The 23,608-nt window shown below is 34.3% G+C and overlaps 1 long non-coding RNA gene across 1 annotated transcript in view; it reads left to right on the forward strand.

Moving 5' to 3' along the window:
- The window catches only part of LOC131509042 (uncharacterized), an 88,362-nt gene extending 87,803 nt beyond the window's left edge, over positions 1-559 (forward strand). The window contains exon 2 of the long non-coding RNA XR_009260272.1: positions 326-559. This is a non-coding gene — a long non-coding RNA (uncharacterized LOC131509042). The remainder of the gene's footprint in view (positions 1-325) is intronic.
- The last annotated feature ends 23,049 nt before the right edge of the window (positions 560-23,608 follow it).

Here is a 23,608-nt window from a genome sequence, read left to right on the forward strand (position 1 = left end):
GAATAATCATACCTTATTCTACAAAGAATTGCTGAATGTGATAAGATATAAAAATAAGTATCAGGCATTTTAACAATAAAGACTTGAGAAGGATAATAATAAGAATGAAGAGAGGAAGAGACCATGTAATGGTAGGTATTATTCTTTGGCCTTTGAAATCAGAGACTAGCAGTGTAACAAATGGATCTTTAAGGGATTCCCTCTCCCCAGACTTGCGGCTATTAATAAGAACATTGGTGTTCTTTTAGGAATAAAGAGGGAAATGAGAAGCAACTGAAATATGGATAGAAAATGATAAGGACTTCTGGTTTGTGTTTGTTTATAGGCTGCTGAGTATTGTGAAAAGAGATCTGAGCTTGGAAGATTGGACACGGATTCCAGTAGTGATGCCCAACCAAGTGGAGAGATTCCTCTGAGACTCAGTTTTATCAGACAAAAGCCAGAAATTTTACTTGGTCTGTTTGCTTTAGAAGAATCCCGAAGCATCAAGTAAAATAATTAATGTGAATATAATTTTAAAAATATGAAGTTTTAGGAAAATAAATGTCACTCATAATCATTTCAGTCCATGCTCATTTCTTTATCAGTGTAGATAGACCACACTGCAGTGCTTTTCAGTCTTTTTTCTTTCCTCTTTTTACTCCTGTGACTCTTCTCTCCCTCCCCTTCTTTCCTCCCAACATCAAGTGGTCAAAGTGCCTGTTTAGTTTGGGCCATTGGTAGAATGGGCCTGAAGACCACAGCTGAGGTTACTATTTCAGTAACTTTCTGCTAAATTTCAATGAAAAAAAAAAAAAAAACGACTGAGAAACTATTTATAGCTGTGCTCCTCAAACCAGAGAAGGTCAGAAAACAAACCAAATCCCCCAAATCCTCTACTTTTCACTTGTGTGTACGAGTCTTGGTATTTGATGTTCACTTGCACAGGGTATCATATGCAGTATGTTTATTTTACAAATAAGCAGTTTGTTTTGGTAGAACCAATATCTGGAAAAACACCTTCTCTAGGCATTGTTTAGAGAATAATAAGGATAAAGTGAATTTTAAATGAAATTCCTTAGAGAGATCTGTAATTCAGGCAACAGATGTCAAAGTGAAGTCAATCCCTGATTCTTTCTTACATGACTTCACTTGAACATGGATGCACTCTATTGAATATGTATTGCATGTTATTTTCCCTGTATCTTTTCTTTTTCTTTGCCTTTTTTCTTTAGCATCTTTTAATTTTCATATTATCCAACCCCAGAAGCTGATAGGAGATATTGGGCAGGTCAGAATTCAAGAGCTGTGACCGATGACAGTGATTTGAGAGGAAGGTATACAGTCTCTCTTTCCTGCCTCAAAGTTTATAAAGAGTTAAAAAAAAGTTTAAAAATAGGAACAGAGACAGTCAATAAAGACATTTAGCAGTTTTAGCAGAACATAAAGTTACCTTAAGAACAAGTAGTGATAATTGGTTAATTAGAAGTAGAAGATTGGCTAGGTATTAAGAGATTTCTGAGAAGAAAGCATGAAAATAAAGGAGTAAAAGCTGAGCTATAAAGATAATTCTCCTTTTTTAATGTCTCAAGTTCAAAAAATATTGGTGATCTTTTAGATTTTAGGAAATAGTGCCATGTAGAAAACAGTCGAAGTAATTAAAAGAGGATCATTATAGAGCAGAATGGATAGTTTGCTTTATTCACTGATGATCCACCAATTTAAAAAATGCTGAATAGAAAAGAGATTTAAGTGTTGACATTCTCTAAGCTGATATTATTAATAGCTCAAAATTCTATTTATTTAAACAGATGCAGTAATCAGCATTAAGGAAGTGAGCTGTCTCATGATTTGGGGGGTAGGAGGAAGTTATCTCCTTACAAAGGAGAATGATTAAAAGTCCTAAAATTTTTATTACTTATTCATTTACAAAATTGAATTTCTAATTTACATACGTATAGTAAAATTAACTCTTTGTGCGTATTTGTGTGTGTGTGTGTATGTGTTTTGACAAATGTGTAGAATCATGTTACCTCCACCATAATCAAGATATAGAAGAGCGCCATCATTCCAAAGAAACCCCCTCATATTGTCACTTTGTAGCAAAACCTCTACCCCCTTCCCTCCTCTTTTAAACTCTGTCAACCACTGAAATGTTTTCTGTCCTCATGGTTTTGCCTTTGCTATATTATACTGGACCAAGCGATAGAGACACTTTACATAAAAGGAGAGGGAGACACAGTCATGCAAACATGCCCATGAGACCAACTGGACCTATTCCATGCTGCACCACTCAGAAGCTGACAGTTGGTTAGAATAATGAAATGGCCCCATGAGATGCCAGCCTGTTGAACAAACTCTGTAAAGATAGGATTCATCCTCCATGATGAGCGTATACTCTAAGTAAACAAACATTGTTTTGTTTATTCTATGCAACCTGTGGACCACTTGGATATGAGAACTCGGGAGAGTTCTTACTCTCGGGAGAGTAAGTAGGAATGGCTCTATTTACTATCTTGTCCAGAGGCTCACTAGGATGCATTTGTGTTGTGTAAAGTCAGGATTCTGAATTCTGCAGGTTCAGAGGGTTTTCACAGGGAAAATGCTTTCAATACAGGATATTTCAATACAGGACATTCAATATCATTTCATTTCAAGCTCTGTCAATCCAGTTACTTTAGTTGATCACTAACTCAAAGAATAACAAGCAAAAAAGATATTTGGCATGATCACCAAGATATCGTAGGGCTGCTGCTAACCAACGGAGCAATATATGACTTTTAAAAACTGAATTAGTAAGTTTTTAGTTACTTAATTATTAAAGTATAAGCCAGTGAAGATGTTAATATAGTTAATGCATATAGCAAATCATGTTGATGTTTTAGACTTTTATTCCATGACTGTTAGTTCAATGATGTTTATTTCTTTGATTCTCTATTTTTTAAAAGTTTATTTATTTATTTTGAGAGAGAGCGAGAGCGCACAAGCAGGTGAGGGGCAGAGAGAAGGAGAGACAGAATCCCAAACAGGCGCTGTGCCATCAGTGCAGAGCCCGATGCGGGGCTTGAACTCACTAACTGTGAGATCATGACCTGAGCCGAAATTGAGTCGATCACTTAACCAAATGAGCCACCCACGTGCCCCTGATTTTCTATTTTGATGTATTATTTTGAGTTCATCATTAGTTCTGCAGTTTGATATCCATGTTAGTCTTGAGAAAATCACTTCACTCTCTAAACATAGTTATCCACATCTGGAAAATATGGGTAACAATGGCACTGGTTCACAAATTTGGGGAAATAAATAATTAGTTTTGAATGAGAACAGCACACTTATTAACTGGCTGTGGACTGACAAGCTTTTAAAACTCTTTGAAACATGTATTCCTTACTTGTATGCTGAAAACCTTAATAGTGGTAAAAATGAAATAATATTTTAAGTAAAATGCTTAGATTAGTGCCTGATACAGTCTGTTATAGTAATTTGTTGCTGTGGTAGTTATTATCATTATATTTTTAATTTTTTAAAGTTTATTTATTTTGTGAGACAGAGAGAGCACACACAGGAGGGACAGAGAGAGAGGGAGAGAGAATTCCAAGCAGCCTCTGCCCTGTCAGCACAGAGTCTGATTCGAACCACAGAACCAGGAACCGCAAGATCATGACCAGAGTGAAACCCAGAATCCGGTGTTTAACTTCCTGAGCCACCCAGGTGCCCGACTGTGGTTGTTATTATTACTCTGCAAGAATCTGGTTGAGCAAATCCAGGTTCCACTTTTTCTTGTAGTGAGCAAAGTTGTCATAATGGTAAACATACCAATGTGAAGCTCACCATTTTAAGTTAAATTTTTTAAACCGGTGTTTCCTAAAATGCGTGTTGTAAACATTAAAGTCGTAATTAATTTAACTGGAATTCCAAACTTTGATAACCTGAATCTAATCATTCCCATAAGCAGTCATATACAATTCACCAGCAAGGGCTTAAAAGGAGACTTAATCTCTTCCCATTCAGCTGGCTATTTAAATCTGTGTCCTCTAAAGGATGCAAAGAGCCAATGTCTTCCCACAGGAAGATAATGATAGCAATAATAATAGTGATAAAATGAAAATAAATGTCAATTCTACTATGCTTGGCCTCAATTAGTTCTTATGAGACATTGCATAAAGAAGATAACTAAATGATAGTTTAAATCCTATAAAAGTGTAATTAGACTTAAAGATAAAAACAAGTGTCTTCCAGTGTCAATCGCCCTATGTGTTTTTTAAAGCTTAATGTTCCCCTTAAACGAGACCACAGCTATGACATTTCACATCCTCTGAACCAAAGATGTACAATTAATGCAAATTAAATTTTGTTTGCATTCAGTATTAGACATTTTTTTCTCATTTGCCATGACTTTCCCTTATTTGTGTCCTTAGGCTCTTCATGTTTCATTCAAAATGAGAACAATAAAAATATAGATTTGCGTCTCCTTTTTGATCTTTATAAGATCAACTATAATCCTAAGCACTGTTTCATCTAAAACAGCAAAAAAAGAAGACGAGAAGTCTTAGGTAATAGAATCCGAGAAACTATTCAGAAAACTGCATGTGAAAATTATATTAGATAATCGTATTTGCATCAAAGTTGAACTTAGAAAATAAGAGAAGAAAGAAAAGATCAAGATCAGGTGTGAGAGGTAAAACAAGTTGCAAATTTTGTATGATATTTGTATAAGGATAATAGAGGTGATTTATTAGTAGATTTTTTTTTTTTGGCAAGCAGATCAAAATATTGTCCTAAAAGGAGCAAAATTAGCTCTCTGTCCCTTCGCTCTTCCTTAGTGTAGTGACCTTGAATGGTGTTGAGGCAAGATATTTGGCTCTGTTGGACCCTGGATTCAAAGATATAAAATTTTCTTAAGAGTGTCTCTAACCTTACACTCTTACATTCTAATTTGTGCCACAAAATATACCCAAATATGTGAAAATGCAATGTTTCAGAAATTATAACGTAACATTATAATCGAATTCTCTAATTAAAAAACAAAACAAAATAAAAACACAGTGCCTTTACTCCTTTATTTAAGGGGAAAAGCTGAGCACTTCTCATACAGAACTGCATTTCAGAAAAATTAAGGAATTACCCACCAGCTCTAACAACTGACAGACACCAAAACAGAAGGAGCTTTCAAAACCTATGATTCGATACTGAAGGGCAGGTGTTTGTTCTACTGTGTACTACTCTTCTTGCTCAGACTCCATCTGAAATATTTTCTGATTGCTACATTCCTTAGAAATCTTTCCCTAATCAGAGAACCTGTAACATTTGTTTTCTGTCCGCTTCTCTAGCTCGTGGTTCTGTTCACTAAGATGCATAAGGACCACTATCTCGTGAAAGAGAGAGAAAGTAAAGGAAATTTTAAACCATAATAATATTCTTTTTTGTTTTACACAGATTACTGACTGAGGGATGTGAGTGAATAATTTGTTCTACTCCATATTGATTGGCAAATACTTTTCCTTCATGGAAAGTATTTAGATTTATATACGTACATGTTTGGCTCTTAATGGTAGGGTGGCCAGCCCAGGACCTGAGAGACCTCTTGCTATTGAGAATCTTGTGAACCCTGATCCCTTCCCTATTCACCACTCTCACCGACTCTCATAAACTTACTTCTTCTTTAGACAGTATAACTCATAGGACAGAATTTCTTTTCTTGTTTTTGAGGTTGCCTGTATTTTCTCACTACATGAAAACAACAACAAATGCTTAAAGTGATAAGATAGGGATTCCTGGGTGGCTCAGTCCCCTCAGAGATTGACTCTTGTTTTCTGTTCGGATCATGATCTCATGGTTTGTGAGATTAAGCCCTGTGCTGGGGTTCTGTGCTGACAGTGCTCAACCTGCTTGTGATTCTCTCTCTCTTTCTCTCTCTGCCCCTCCCCTGTTTACTATAAATAAATAAATACATAAATGAACAAACAAACTTAAAAAAATAAACTATTAGAAATATCTAGGAATCAAGTCAATGTAACTATAGTGTTTATGAGGAGAAAACATGAAAAAATATTTATTTTGCGACAAGTTTCATATTCAAAATGTTTCCTGAAATCTGAGCTCAATGGGAGCCCAAAAGATTTGTAGTAAATTCTTCATAGTCAGAATATTTGTTGAAATATATGTGGAGATTCAGTTCCCTGTGTAACTTTCTTTTGTCTTACCAGAATCTTGTGTGATTGTTGACTTGTTTGGAAATTGAAATTATTTCATAGTTCTTCAGTTCTTGGGCCCTTTGTGAGAAATTGTATAACACAGATGGAAATTCATAGATTCAGATGGCAAATCACAATAAACAAATAAGCATATAGCTATAAGTTACCAGATTCTATTACTTGCTAGTGTGCATATTAACCACAATGTTAAAACATTGCAAAAATTTTTAAAACTTAGTGAAAAGAAACAGCTGCTATGTTAAAGAAAGAAAGAAAGGAATTGTTAAGGAGAAAACTTAGTTACAAACCAATGTAGAATCAATAGACATTCAGTTACCATATACTCACTATATGGCCCAGCATTGAAACACAAATTTTGAAACTGAAGTGATTTTACATATGTTTAGTAGGATTAGTATTTTCTGTGATTTCCAACCTCACCATTTCAAATTCTCCAAGCCCCTTATCATTTTAACTAAAAATAGTTTATAGGTGTTGGTGGAAGAGTAGGCAGTTGTGATCATGAGTAGGATGAGAGAATTATTTCAGTCTAGCTCAGGAAATTTTCCCTGTGGATGGACTTGCTTGAGGAAGCCCAGACATGATGATGAAAGCAAACTTCAGGTCTCCAGTTTGGGTTCCCTGGGGCTAATACTGATGAGTCCTGAAGAACCACAAGATTGGCGGTCCTTTGGGCTGGTAAATGTATTGCAAAAATACTCACTGTAGTTGATAAAAGACCTCGTATCTCTGGCTTTTGGCATCACTGATAGGTTGGTCATGTCAGTTTTAAATCATAACTATTTAAATGACTAGGAAATAAGGGCAATACTTTCTTTTTTACTTCTAATTGTTTGAAGCACCGCTGTATTTTTTTCCATTAAGCCTTTTGAGATTGAAGTGTAACATATATATGACTGTATATCTTAAATATAGCCCAGCATGCAGATTAATAATCTTACTAAGAAATCACCTTTGTACCCATTTCCAGTCATTGTCTCCCCACTGCAGCAATAACAAGCATCCTGATGCAGTGAAGTTTCACTTCTTTTTGAACATCATTGAAATAAGATTATACAGTATTACTAATCTATGTCTGGAAACTTTTGCTCAATAGTGTATTTGTAAGATTTGTAAAAGTTTTGTTTGTAGTTGTTTAACTCTAGTTACATTATGTTATTGCATTACTATATTACTACTTATGTATCCATTCTTGATTCACAGGCATTTAGGTTGTTTTCCAGTTTAGGGACATTTGACTATTACTCTATGAAGAGAGCGTATGTCTTTATTGAATGTAAGCAGCATTTCTGTTGGTTACTTGACGAGAGGTGGTTTTGCTGATTCATAATTATAAGAACATTAAGTTATAGTTAGGTAAGGCCAAAGATTTTCCCAAGTAGTTGTACAAATTTGTACTTTCAACAACAAGGTTAAAAAAATTCCTTCTGCTACACATCCCTCTTTTTTCCTTCTTTTTTAAACTTCTGGCTCTATAGTGGTCATTTAGTGGTATCTAGTTGTAACTTGAATTTCCCCAATGACAAAAAAATTGGACACCTTTTTATTTGGAACCGTTTTGGTGTTAATATAATAGACTACAGTAATTTTTCCAAAATAATAATTTTTGGAAACATTGTTTTGAAGTATAAAGGAATAATCATTTTTTAAAGGTTTATTTATTTTGAGAGAGAGGGAAAGTGAGGGAGTGGCAGAGAGAGAGGGAAAGAGAGAGAATCCCAAGCAGGCTCCACGTTGTCAACACAGAGCCCGATGCAGGGCTCAATCCCACAACCACAAGATCATGACCTGAGCCGAAATCGAGAGTTGGACGCTTAACCAACTGAGCTACCCAGGCGCCCCAAGGAATAATCATTTAAGTATTCTTACCATTTGTTGCGGTCCATTCATTCATATCCTCTTTATTTTGTTTTAATTTAAGGGAAAAAGTTTCTATCATCAGGTTGGTAATTTACATTTTTTGAATCTTAAAAGTCATTTTTCTTACTCTTTCATATTACACATAAAGCTAAATTCAATATTATGGCTATGAAGTAAGTGTGTATTATTATCAAATATCATTTTCCAAAACAAAGTGTGTATATAAACACATGTACACTCATATGCACTCATATGTAATTTACCATTTCCATAAAGGTTAAATAAATATATTGCTTGGTCACCACATTCTTTTTGACATGGTTGTTAACTTTTCCTTCTACAGGTAAAGTGACCCTTGGAATTAGTGGGAGAATCAATAGGAAACTAAAGGAAAAACATATCTAGATGAAAAACAAGCTTAAGAATAAGTCTATTAGGCAGTGTTTTCAGTTGAATGTATCTAAGAATTTATCATTAGTTGGGTGTCACTGATGTATACTATTTTAGGTGGACTGAACTAATTCATTTATGACTTTTTATTAAACCATTCTTCATAGTTTTATAAATATCACCTCCAAAGTGAACTTGGACTTTTATCATAGCCCTTGCCATTTAAAAATCATCTTATAAACTTAGAAAAAGGGGTAAACACTGAGTTAAATTGCTTAGTTATATAATATTCTATTGCTTATTGGCTATACTAGGATCCTATCACTTGCATCTGACAAAATGTGTCAGATTAGAAATTTATTTTAAATCTCAGAAATAATTGTTGCACACCTTCTGACTTGAAAAAAACAGATCAGTTCATGTTCATCATGTGGTATAAACGTATGCCATTATGTGACTTCTGTCACCATTTTTTGTTCGCTTAATTTCTGGTTTGTTAGATATCTTAATTTTTAACCTTAATATTGCATTGCCTTTTGATTCTGCATTTCTGTCACTTTATTCTTGGTACATATTCCCATTAAATAGTTGCAAACTATCATCTAGGTCTAATCTATGCATACTGAAAGTCATAAACGTTTTTATATTTAAACTTAAGATACCTTGGTAAGAAAATTGCAAGCAATACCTTTTCTGGGATTTTGGCTATTAGCTAATTGTTCAGAATATATATTATCTGTAAAACAACACTTTTAAATAGTAAAACATATAGCCATAATCTTGATGATTGTATTTATTATTGTTAATAGTTTGGTAAAAAAAAATACATTTAAAAAAGGTTTCATTTATTCCAGTGTTCTCTGTAATCAGAGCATGTTGAATTCCTTTTATGTCCTTAAGAAACTGGTTTATAATTCCATAAACCTAATAAATCTAATAATAGATATTAAGACCCTATTTGAAATTTATAACTTTTGTCAGTAGAAAATATGATGGAAAGCAAAGGAAAAAGTAAATTAGTTGTAAAACTCAGGAAAATATTAAGCCAGAACCTTGAAAGAATATCATTACCATTGTGCATTTCCTTCTGATAATATACATTGGAATAAGAATTGCAAACAACATTTTCCTTTTATCCATTGAGTTAAAAAAAAAAAAAAGAAATGCGTTTACAATGTGGAAATATTTAAAATTGCCACATTAGCTAACAAAGGAAATACTGGCCAATACTGGCCCATAATCAGAAGGAAATTAGGACAGGCTTACTGGAAATTAAGAAGTGATGCTAATAATATTTTACATTAGAATCTCTCTTCTTTTTACTCTTTGTTCTCTATTTTCAGGAAATCTTGTCTGTAGAGAAAATCTGCATGTGTTTGCTTCAGGCAAATGTTTGTTTATATTCTCTTAGCTTAGTGGCTCTGGGAATAATTGAAGAGTGTGTGCATAGCACTGAATATGAATAATTGAACCAGTGTACATTTTCTGAGCAAAAGGAAACCTATGCATACCCATTAGTATGTGGAAATACCTTGCAAAATTATTAGTCATTCTGTATTTTATAAAAAAATTTTAATTCATAACAAAATTTTGTGACAGAGTTATTCCAAAAGATATATTTAAAGAATAAATGTTGTAACTGGAAAACTACAGCTAACGTGATTCAGAATTCCAGAATACCAACACAGAATGAGCTACTACAAAGATGTGGCATGATTTTCACTCTTCTTAAGATTTTTCTCTATATAATAAATAATCCACAAAGACATTGTTTTTGCAAAGTTTCCTTAAAATTCAAATGTATATGAAACAAAAATAGATAGTGCCACTTTATCATTCCTCAAGCCCAATGTCCTTTTGGCATTTCTTCTCCTAGATTTTTGCTCTATGTAGTAACATGCAAATAATTGTACCTATAATATACATAGATACCTGAATACTTTATTTTATATGTTTGTAATGCATGCATATATATGTGTGTGTGTATATATATATATATATATAACCTTCTATATTTATTCATATAAACATATGCATAGTATATCACTTTATACATGTATCTGTATGTGTGTATATATAAATACATATAAGTCCATCTACATACATATAATACATATGCAAACATGTAAATGCATTTATAAATACCATATTCTTCAATCTCTGACACTTTTAAAATTTGCTTTCAGTACTATAAATGTTAGCTTGGCGATGTCTTTTAAAATGGTTTTGACAATGAGGTTCCAACTTACCGATTTGCAAAAGTCAAATGTTTTGAATTGTGTCTTGTTATTGTTTTAAAATAACATTAAAATTTGATCGATAAAAAGAGATTTGAAGTCACACCATGCATTGACCACAATGCTGTGAAACTAGAAATGAACCATAAGAAAAAATCTGGGAAGAGCACAAATACATGGAGGTTAAATAACCTGCTATTAAACAATGAATGGCTATTATCTAGAAATCAAAGAAGAAGTAAAAAATTACATGCAACAAATGAAAATGAAAACTGCAAAATCTTAGGGATACAACAAAAGTTTTTTTAAAGAGGGAACTTTATAGCAATACTGGCCTATCTCAAGAAGCAAGAAAAATACCAAATATAAGATCTGACTTTACACCTAAAAGAGCTAAAAAAAGAACAAAGAGAACCCAAACCAGCAAAAGGAAGTAAATAATAAAGATTCAAGCAGAAATAAATGATACAAAAACTAAAAAAAATAAATAAATAACCATAGAACAGATTAATGAAATTCGGAGCTGTTTCTTTGAAAAGATCAACAAAATACTCATTAGAAAAAAAAAAAAGAGGAGCCAAATAAAATTACTAATGAAAGAGGAGAAATAACAACCAACACCGCAGAAACACAAACAATAGTAACAATATTATGAAAATCTATATGTCAACAAACTGGACAACTAGAAAAAATGGATAAATTCCTAGAAACATATGAAGTACCAAAACTAAAGCAGAAAGAAATAGAAGAATTGAACAGACCAATTACCGACAATGAAATGGAATCAGTAATAAAAAAAAAGTCCTGGACCAGACAGCTTCAGAGGCAAATTCTACCAAACATTTAAAGAAGAATTGATGCCATTCTTCTCAAACTATTCCAAAAAAATACAAGAGGAAAGAAAACCTCCAAATTCATTATGAGGTCAGCATCACCATGATACCATGATATCATGGTAAAAACCAGATAAAAACACCACAAAAAAGAGAACCAAAGGCCAATATCTTTCAGGAATATTGATGCAAAAGTCAACAAAATATTAGCAAACTGAATCCAACAATTTACTTTTAAAAATCATACACCAAGATCAAGTAAGATTTATTCCCAGGATGCAACAGGGGTTCAATATTTACAAAACAATCAACGTGACACATCACATCAATAAAAGATAGGATAAAAACTCTATGGTCGTGTCAATAGATGCAGAAAAAGCATTTGACAAAGTACAACATTGAATTATGATTAAAAAAAAAACCAACAAAGTAGGTCTAGAGGGAACATATCTCAACATAATAAAGGCCTTATATGAAAAACTTATAGTCAACCTCATACTCAATGGTGAAAAAGAGATTTTACCTTGAGATCAGGAATAAGACAAGGATGTCCACTGTCACCACTTTTATTCAACAGAGTACTGGAAGGCCTAACCATAGTAGTTAGAAAACATGAAGAAATAAAAGGCATCCAGATTGGTGAGGAATAAATAAAGCTCTCACTATATGCAGATGACACGATACTATATATAAAAATGACATGATACTATATATAGCAAACCCTAAAGGCTCCATCAAAAATCTACTAGAACTGATAAATGAATTCAATAAAGTTGCAGGAGACAAAATCAATGTATAGCAATCTGTTGCATTCCTATGCACTAATAATGAAGCAGTAGGAAGCAAAATTAAGAAAACAATCCCATTTACAATTGCATCAAAAACAATAAAATCTCTAGGAATAAACTTAACCAAAGAGGTGAAAGACTTGTACTCTGAAAACTATAAAGCACTGATGAAAGAAATTCAAGGTGACACAAAGAAATGGAAAGAAATTACATGCTCATTGGTCAGAGCATGTAATTGTTAAACATTGTTAAAATGTCTATACTACCCAAAGCAATCTATGCACTTAATGCAGTTCCTATCTAAATACTAAGAGAATTTCTCACAGAACTAGAACAATTATCCTAAAATTTGTATAGAACCACAAAAGACCCCAAATACCCAAAGCAGTCTTGAAAAAGAAAAACAAAACTGGAGGTATCACAATTCTAGGTTTCAAGGTATATTACAAAGCAGTAGTAATTAAAACAGTATGGTACTGGCATAAAAATAGACACATATATCAGTAGAATAGAATAGAAAACCCGGAAACAAACCCACAATTAAATGGTGAATTAAACTTCAGCAAAGGCAGAATGAATATACAACAGGGAAAAGTCTCTTCAACAAATGGTATATGGAAAACTGGACAGCCACATGCAAAAGAATGAAAATGAACCATTTTGTAATACCATACACAAAAATAAACTCAAATGGATTAAAGACCTAAATGTGAGACCTGAAACCATAAAGACCCTAAAAGAGAGCACAGGAAGTAACTAATCTAACATCAGCTGTAGCAATATTTTTCAGATATGTCTCCTTATAAAGTGAAATAAAAGCAAAAATAAACTATAGGGACTACATCAAAATAAAAAGCTTTTGCACAGCAAAGGAAACAACCAACAAAAATAAAAGGCAACCTACCAAATGGGAGAATATATTTGCAAATGACATATCCAATAAAGGGTTAGTATCCAAAATAATGTAAAGAACTGATACAACTTTAATATTCAAAAAACAAATAGTCCAATTAAAAAATAGGCAAAAGACATGAACAGAGGTTTCTCCAAAGAACACATACAGATGTCCAACAGACATGAAAAAAATGCTCAACATCAGTCATCATCAAGGAAATGTAAACCGAAACCACAATGAGATATCACCTCACACTTGTCAGAATAGCTAAAATCAACAACACAAGAAACAACAAGTGTTGGCAAGGATGTGGAGAAAAAGGAACCCTCTTGCACTGTTGGTGGGAATGTAAATTGGTGCAGCCACTGTGGAAAACAGTACGGAGGTTCCTCAAAAAATTAAATATAGAACTACACCATGATCCAGGAATAGCACTACTGGGTATTTACCAAAAAAATACAAAAACACTGGGTCCCCTGGGTGGCTCAGTCAGTTGAGCATCTGACTTCAGCTCTGGTCATGATCTCACAGTTCGTGGGTTCAAGCCCCACATCAGGCTCTGTGCTGACAGCTCAGAGCCTGGAGCCTGCTTCGGATTCTGTGTCTCCCTCTCTCTCTGTCTCTGTCTGTGTGTGTCTCTCTCTAAAATAAATAAACATCAAAAAAAGGTTTTTTTTTAAATACAAAAACACTAATTTGAAGAAATACATGCACCCCTATGTTTATAGGAGCATTATTTACAATAGCCAAATTGTAATTTGGTAATTACAATAGCCAAATAGTCCATTGATAGATTAATGGATACAGAATATGTGTCACACACACACACACACACACACACACACACACGTACACAATGGAATATTATTCAGCCATAAAAAGAATGTCCATTTGCAACAGCATGTATAGAGCTAGAGAGTATAATGCCAAGCAAGATAAGTCAGTCAGAGAAAGACAAACACCATGTGGTCTCATTCATATGTGGAATTTAAGAAACAAAGCTGAAAAGCAAAGGAAAATGAGAGAGAGAGAGAGAGAGAGAGAGAGAGAAACCAAGAAAGAGGCCTTAACTATAGAGAACAAACTGACAGTTACCAGAGGAGAGGTGGGTGGGGGGTGGGGGAAATAGGGGAAGGGGATTAAAGACTACACTTAATCATGATGAAATGAAGTGAAATGAAATGAAATGAAATGGTTTTGACAAGGAGGTTTCAACTTACCAATTTACCAAAATCAAATGTGGTTTTGAGGGGCGCCTGGGTGGCGCAGTCGGTTAAGCGTCCGACTTCAGCCAGGTCACGATCTCGCGGTCCGTGAGTTCGAGCCCCGCGTCAGGCTCTGGGCTGATGGCTCAGAGCCTGGAGCCTGTTTCCGATTCTGTGTCTCCCTCTCTCTCTGCCCCTCCCCCGTTCATGCTCTGTCTCTCTCTGTCCCAAAAAATCAATAAAAAACGTTGAAAAAAAAAATGTGGTTTTGAATTGTATCTTGTTATTATTTTAAAAGAACATTAAAATCTGATTTAGTTTCATTTGTCATTATTTTTCTTAAATTATTTAGGAGTCCCCTTTCCTAAACACGTTAGTTTATATAAAGCTGTTTGAAGTACTGTCTTTGGCACTTGTAACTTTCTCTCTAAGCACTACCATATTCTAGACAACGAACAGTACTGAGTGGCAAGCCTCTTAATTTAAGCAGTGTGAATTAAGGGCACTGATCTTATTTTAGGTTTGGTCAACCTGGGTTTCCAGTTTTGCTCTGGTAGACATAGATAGTCAATCCTTGGGCTAAGAGATCATTACAAAATGTAGACAGGTTAAATCCACATAGAAATTAACCTGATTAATAGAGTGCAATGTACTCGTTCTGTCATTAAGACTTGTTAAAATTAAAAAGGCTAAAAAATGAAGAAGATTATAAGGAAATATAGTAAGATAGAATTTCAGTATTTTGTTTACAGTAAGATACAATTAAGATAAAGCCTGTGCAAATATATTTAGACATTACAATTTATAATGTGAATTCAAGTTCTTAATGCTGTAATTATTCAGAGATCATCAGTATCTACATATACTAATTTTTAATTCGATACTAATTGCAGTCTTTGATGTTATAAATCATGGGACAAGGAAAGCCCATTTGACTATTTGTCCAAGCAACTTGTGTTCCATAGTCCCATGACATTTCCTTTGTTTCAAAGCTGCTTTACAAAATAGTAGCTTTGCCTGAAATCACTTGGACATTTGTCAGAATGTACTCCTGGGAAAAACATAGCCCAATCTTAGATACCTGAAAACCATCCATCCATCCAGTTACACCAGCATGGCAAACCTGCCTTAGAAGTATTACTCCTAAGATCTCGTGCTTTAAAATTAAAAGGAACTGACCTTTAAATGCATTGAAGTATCTATTTGCGTAACATTAGTCACTTATATTCAGGGTTTTCTTTAAAACCAGTAAGGGATGATTGTAGTTTGCAGCAGCATTTCAGCACAATAGATTCAATGAGAGAGTTCAAATCAATAGGGACTAATTTAAAGAAGACAAATAAAGACAAATAAAAAAAATATACTGCCTTACAATATAAAACAGGTGGGGTTTTTTGAGACTATTTTTCTTCATGTTTTGGGAGGATGAATCCAAATATAGTAACTTTTGTTGTATATAAGAGTCACCATTAGGTTGATATAATTCTGACATCAAACCACTAAGAGAGAGACTAGATATCATCCTTGAGATAAGTCTAAATCCTGTATTTTTTAATATTCACATGCCTGGATGCTATAGGACAAAGTAGATCACATTTCAAGTTGTGTTTATTATACACATATCATTTAATGTATTATTATACTTAAAATACATTGTAAAAATAAATCATTGAGCCAACATTACTATTAAATTAGAAATCAGTTATACTCTTAAGGAAAAACTGAACTTTAACAAAAAGCTTTGGGGACATAAAGAACATTGTTTGAACTCTAAATATTGGAGGATCATCTAAAATGTTACTATCATATATTTTATAACAATACTACAATTACCTTTCATTTTCACTAACAGTGATACAAAAATCATAAGCTGGCATAAGTATTCATACATAAAAGAGTAGATATAAAAATACAAGTGATAAGTAGAAAATTTTGAAATTTTCGTTTACATTATTCATTAACTACAAATGTTGCAATATAGCAGAATTTGAGATTTTCCACTGAAGATATGACCCCTACATTCATGTGTGAATGCCAGCTATTTAAGCAACATACCAGTGCTTACTTTAAAAGAAAATGAAAATGTCCTGAATGTTCAAGGTTGGATAAACCCTGAAATTTGTCCTAAAGCCTAAGAAACTCACTCACTGGAAGACAACTATAAGAGGAAAGTCTCTGACATTTGCAAAATCACATTATTCCTGCTGCTTTTAAATTCATTTTTCTGTGTGAAGTTGACCAAACAACAGATCAGATGATTATATCATTTTCAATTTTGTACTTTTTTCAGATAATTATATGAAATGATCATGTCTTCAAAAAAGCTAACAATTTTTCTAAGAGAGAAAATGGAAGAACTTGTCACCTAATACATTTCACCAAACCACATGGCTCATTCTGTATGCAATCAACTCAGGGTCAGGCAGAACTTATTATATGCTTCCATCAAGAAAAAAAGAAAAAGAAATTATGATCCTTCTCTTCAAGAAGCTATTATTTTACTGAGAAGATTAGATATATTATCCTTCAGAGCTCCATGCTACCTTCAGCTTCATAAACATTTAAAAAATATATAACATTCATTAGTAATTTCAAATCAGAATTATAAAAAAGGAACAAAGATGGCTCACTGAAAGGTAATCTCTATTTACATTTTTTAAGATTAATCTATGTGCATGATGAAACAATCCAAGGTAAGAAAAGTTATACAATTATTAGCAAATTTCCCTCTTTCTCAATCTCTATTCCCTCTGCTCAAGTGTAACTGTTACTAAGAATTGTATTTGTAATTCCAGAACTTTACATATATGCTAACATATATGTATATATTTATATTTTGAAATAAAGTCTTTTAATTTACACAAAACTAGTTATAATATGTGTGTGTGTTTGTACTATCTTTTTTCCACTTAACTATGTAATTTGATGATTGTTCTATATAAAACCCATAATTTTCCTTTGTACTAGCTTATGAAAATAAAATTCAGCAGTTTATTTTCCATAATTGCTGTGATAAGCGACTTTGAATGTAGATCTTGGCTAAATCTCACTAGGTATTCTTTCAGTACAAAGAATTTTTGCCTCAGCTCTGATTTGTTATTATACAAGAATGAAACTCAGGGGCACCTGGGTGACTCAGTTGGTTAAGCATCTGACTGTTAATTTCAGTTCAAGTCATGATTTTGTGGTTCTTGGATCAATCCCCATGTCGGGCTCTGTGCTGCAGCACAGAACCTCTCTCCTTCTCTCTGTCTCTCCCCTCTACTCTCTCTCTCTCTCTCAAAATAAATAAACATTAAAAATTTTAAAAAGAAAAGATATCTTAAAGAGTTTTAACAAAGACTGAAACTCAGTATAAATTTATTTAAACAAAAGATGAATTTACTGAATGATGTGACTGAAAATTCTGACTATTTCTGATTTTAGCTATAACTGTATCAGGTATTGAAATGTGTCATCAAGTCAGTCTAATGTATCTCTGGGACAAGCCTCCATGTTGAGAGCATGATATTGACTATCACTCTGTGGCTTATCTTACTAGATATTTCCTATTGGAAATAGATATTATTTCTAAACATCCAAGCAAGAAAATCAGAGAAAGGATTTTGACTGTCCTTATGTAGTTTTCTGTCTCATTGTTGAACTGCTTCTGATGTTCAAGGTAATGAGAGTAGGTCTCCATCATGCCCTGAGCCCAAAGAAAACTGGCAGGTGGGGTTAGGCCCATTTGAGCCAAAAGAGAGAAGTTCTGCTTCCCCAAAAAGGAAAATGATGCTAAGAAGGAGAACTCTACATATGTGTAACTCAACAGTTATACATTCATTGTATTGTATTGTATTGTATTGTATTGTATTGTATTGTATTGTATTGTATTTGTTTGTTTGTTTGTTTTTGACAAAGAGAGCATGCACACATGTGAGGTAGGGATAGAGGGAGAGGGAGAGGTTCCATGCCCAGCGTGGAGCCCGACACGGGGCTGGATCCCATGAAGACCATGAGATCATGACCTGAGGGGAAATCAAGACTTGGATGCTTAACTGACTGAGCCACCCAGACACCCCAAGAAACCAGAGACTTTAATAATTTTTTAATGTTTATTTAGTTTTGAGAGAGAGAGAAAGAGAGAGAGAGAGAGAGGCAGAGAAAGGGAGATACAGAATCCAAAGCAGGCTCCAGTCTCCCAGCTGTCGGTACAGAGCAAGATGCGGGACTGGAATTCAGGAGCCGCGGGATCATGACCTGAGCCCAAGTCAGTAGCTAACTGACTGAGCCACCCAGGTGCCCCAAGGCACCTGATCCTTTATCAAGACAAAGTACACTTTATCAAGACAAAGTACTTTGCCCTTAAAAAGTATGCCCTTGGGGCGCCTGGGTGGCGCAGTCGGTTAAGCGTCCGACTTCAGCCAGGTCACAATCTCGCGGTCCGTGAGTTCGAGCCCCGCGTCAGGCTCTGGGCTGATGGCTCAGAGCCTGGAGCCTGTTTCCGATTCTGTGTCTCCCTCTCTCTCTGGCCCTCCCCCATTCATGCTATGTCTCTCTCTGTCCCAAAAATAAAAATAAAAAACGTTGAAAAAAAAATTAAAAAAAAAAAAAAGTATGCCCTTAAATCATGTCTAGTATTAATGTCATGCGCCTATCTTTCTTTTAGTTAGCAATTTTCCAGTATATCTAATTGTAATGAGGAAATAACAATTTCCACCCTCAAATTTCCATAGAGGGAAGTGAAGCTCCGCTTCTCTCATGGGAAAGTAAAAAGTATGAAAGGAAACCTCCTCAAGATAGGATTCATTGATCCAAGCGGTAGGGTTGGTAGAAAAATACTAAACATGTTTTGCTCGGCTCTGCCCTGTTTTTTGGTTCCCTAGACCAGCAAGCCTATATTCTCTATTTCCCATGTGGTCAGGTGGGTTCCTTGGTTCAGTGTTTCTTAAATTCAATATAAGAGGGAGATAACAGAAGCCCATTGGACTTCATATTAAACTGTATCCTCATGTAACTTTTATTAGTATTAGTGTTCACATATGATCACTTGTCTGATGTCTAAGTCCTATTTCTGTACTTGGGATGCACTCTTAAAATCCAGACATATATTTTGTTATTTAGAAACTTTGAGAAAAAATCACAAATACTAGTTTGAGCACTGAAATACTAGGTGGAAAATTTGAGGCATTTGACTAAGCCAAGTCCACACCCTTAGATTAAGAGGATTTTTATTAAAATAATTCAGTTTCTGTGGTTGACTATCCCAATTCCACTGGATCATAGCCTAGATTGCAGTTGGTGAAGGAATCCCAATAATGAGATTCATCTGGCTAAGACTGAGCATAATAAAAATATTAGCAATATGATTTTTTAGATTTTAATATCTTTAGACTTCAGAATTTTAGCCTTGATTTCTTTATAATTTAATTTAAAGAAGGAAGTTATCAGATTTATGGCCTTTAATTTCAACTGGAATCTGATAATGTGAGGGAATAAATATTGTTCAAATTTAGCATATTTTAATAATGCTGACATTTAACTATTGGAGTAATTTTCTATTGGCATTTGGATTCACTGCATGATACTCATGAGCCATCTCAGAACACATGGCTGGATATATTTGATATAAGAATTAGACTAGGGTGTGAATATTTTTGCCTGGAATGCCTTTCAGAGCTTTGAGGCTTAAGGATAAAAGCTGAGCTGCCTGTCAGTGATACTGGGAGCATTCACAATGGAGGTATGTAATTGGAGATAGGAAAGCACAGCTTCTTGAAGGCAAAAATCTTACTTTCCTTATGTAATGCTGACCAGCCTCCCTTTGGTTGACTACAGGATTAGTTGTTAAGCCTGGTGGGTTAAAAAAACAAGATGCTGGGGAGCGTTGGGGGAAGGAGCACCTAAATGCATCTCCTGTGAGGGAAAATACGGGAGGAATACATCTGTGCTCACCCCTCGCGCCCCACCCTCCAGCCTTGATTCTTCCCTAAAGAAGAGTGATTCCTAATGTAAGAATGGCTGATTGAACTGAGAAGACATACAGGAAACTGAGTGAGAATGCCCAACTCAGCTTTGGCTTTATCCCATGATGCTGCTTTTCTGAAATTGCCCAAGTCCCTTCTCATCACATGGTAGATTCATTGAGGCAGCTCTCCTTCCTCTTGTTTAAGCTGCTTTGAATTCAGATAGGAGGGTACAGAAGCATAACTGATTGTTAATAAGGATGTGTTTAAAACATTGAGTTGCAAAACTATTCCTGGGATGTTGTGTTGCTAGTCTTGGAATACACTGAATATAGTCAGGCAACCCTGCAACAAAAGCATTGTCCTGGCTCAAGACTGATGAGACGAATAAAGCAGTCACAGCAGTCACTAACGAGCTACTCCAGTAAATCGTTTGGTAGACAGTGTTGGGTACCTCCTTGCCTATGTTCCGATCTCTTGGATCTAAAGAGCTTTAGAGACAGTCTTCTCTTGTATTGTAAAAATCGTTACATCAACACGTATTTTTCTCCTCCTGTGTTTCATCTGCCTTTTTAGTAAATTTTGACCTTCACCTCTACTATGTCTTTTCTGTTTCAACCTACCATAGGTTTCTTCTGAATAATTGTCCCCACATGTTACAAGCTTCTTCGGCAGTCAATATCACCAGTTCCCTAAACCCTCTCCAAGTCTACCAGAGCTCAGGATTTATTTAATCATTCCATACTTTAAATATCATTCCATATTTTAAATGTCTTGAATAAAACTCTTGGGCTTAACATTGGAACTTTCTGCACCAAAAAGACTTAACAAATAATAAATTTTTCATTTACCAATGTAATTTAAAAAAATATATGTCTTCATTTCGCTGTTTCTATCTATCTCTCCAGCAATAGATTTCCAGATATCAATGCATTTCCTCTAAAATTATAGACTGTGCAGAAATAACCAAGGACAAGTGAATATTCCAGTGCCTCCAGAGTAATTCATAGATTTGAATGAAAAGTAACCATTAGTGGAAAGGAAAAGAATGTCACAAATATAGTGTGCTAATTTTAAATTACCACATGGCAGACCAAATCTATCCCTTTGTCTAAAATATTTACACTTCAAAATTTAACTCATTTTTTTCTTTTCTAGAAAAAGAGATATTAATGGTATGATGAAGTCCAAGCAGACCAGCAAAAATCACAAGTGCATGACCAATTTTCTGCACTGATATAAATTCCCCTTTATTCTTTTGCCCAGCCTTTCCAAAATCCTGTAAAAGTCAGTATGGGCCCAAAGCCGATCACTTGTCTAGTTCTTACAAATAATTTCCTTAAAAGAGTGAAAATTATCAGACAGCTGCAGCAGTTCAGCTTACAGGGAAAACGTAGAATGTCATTTTCAAGGTAAGTATGCAGCTGTCTTCCTGTCACTTAAGGTTTTTTAAGACAAATCCAATTAAATGTCTACCTAAAAAGGCTGACAGAATAATTCTTTGCATACTAATGAAATTTGTCATAAGGCGGTATGACCACAATTCTGCTTCTGTATTCTGCCTCTAGTCAGCAACCTGGAAGCCCTTCTTATTTGAAGTAAAATATATAACCTCCTTCCTGACCAAGATGCTCATGGTCTATATTAAACTAAATGGTATTTCATTTTTTAACTGAGCTTCTTTCCTCAATAGGAAATAGAGCATTCATCAGGATGGGGATCGCTAAATGCTTCCTGGGTGAAAGAGGAATTTTTATCTGATCTTCTGAATTAAACATGTTTCCTAACTTCCTCCTCTGTACCTACCTTTTTGTTTTCTTTTGTAATATATGAGAAAAGTATTTTGAAAATATTTATGTTAGGAACTGAAATCAAGCCTGAATATCAACCTCATTTCTTTATCTCAATATAGCTTATATAGCTTGCAAAAGCTTTCCAAATTCCAGGCTTTTTATGGGAATATAATTCTAACAAGCTTCCTTTCTCATTATTATGAGTTTGTATCCAGAGTCTATATGTAATAATGTGATGACTAAATTCTTAGTAAAGTTGCATATTTATTATTTGTTTAGCAGATGTCCTGGATGAATACCAATTTATTTGTGAGTTTGCTTTGTTTATATTCATCACAATTCAAATGGAACTGTAATTTTATTTTTTTGAAAAGTAGATTTGTGCCTATGACTTGAGCTTTAAAATATGCCCTGCATGAGGCATTGGCTAGTGGCTCTGCAGTGGGTTTCCTTAATTCAGGCTTACAGTCAATTTTGCTAATATGTGCTGATTATTATATCTAGTATTGCATTAGTGCAGGCCTATGTATCAGTTGTTATGAATATCATTTTATCAATTGGTTGACAATTTAAATATTTTGTAGGTACTGAAGAAAGTCTAGAGTATAAAGGAGGCCAGTGCAGGTGAATCCAAGGCAGACTTTCTCATTGTTTAAAGGGGATGGGAAAAAATGGTTATTTCTGGGGAAGCATACTATTCAATTTAAATGAAGAAGAGTTCATATTCATGGTAACTTCTTATCATATAGTTTGTTTTTGTTGTTGTTTTTCCACACAGGAAAGAAATTTCAAGTATACCTCTGTATCTGCGAGAACAGAACAGTGAGACCAGGTTTGTAATATTGATTTGAGGGCATGTAGTGAACATTGTTAGTGACGGAACCTGTGTTCTGACTCCTGCTAGAAAGTGGTCCCTCAACACTGAGTTCTCACGCATAGAAATCTGGTTTCCGCAGAATTCGTATCCCCAGAGCTAGGAAAGAGAGTGTCATCAAATGTGAAAGCATTTGCTAATGAACTGACCACACTAAAGTGCTGCTTAAAATTAACTTTTATTCCTGCTAACCATATCAACTTCATTGTCCACCTCTTAATCCGCTTATAGTACAATAGAAATAGCATTTAAAACATTACTTCAAATTTGGGGGAAATTGAAAGATTTGGTTAGGTCGAAGATCATGTTAGGGTATCATATTTTTTAAAACAAAGCCATTGTCAAGATCCAACGTGTTATATCTGTTAACACCTATGGAAGAGAAAAATCTATAAGGATTATAAAAGAGTATGTTAAAGAGAATTTTCAGTTTCTTGAGAGCTTTGTAGAAAATTTAATGAAAAACTTTACATTTTGGCAAAATTGTTTTTTTAATATTCAAATAAAACACGAGGTAAAGAATACTATGCCATGACATCATATAATTTTGTCAAAAATATGCAAAATCAAAACACAATCTTTACTGAGAAATAT

The sequence above is a fragment of the Neofelis nebulosa genome, chromosome 4, assembly GCF_028018385.1.
Source record: "Neofelis nebulosa isolate mNeoNeb1 chromosome 4, mNeoNeb1.pri, whole genome shotgun sequence".
In the NCBI taxonomy this organism is placed as follows: domain Eukaryota; kingdom Metazoa; phylum Chordata; class Mammalia; order Carnivora; family Felidae; genus Neofelis; species Neofelis nebulosa.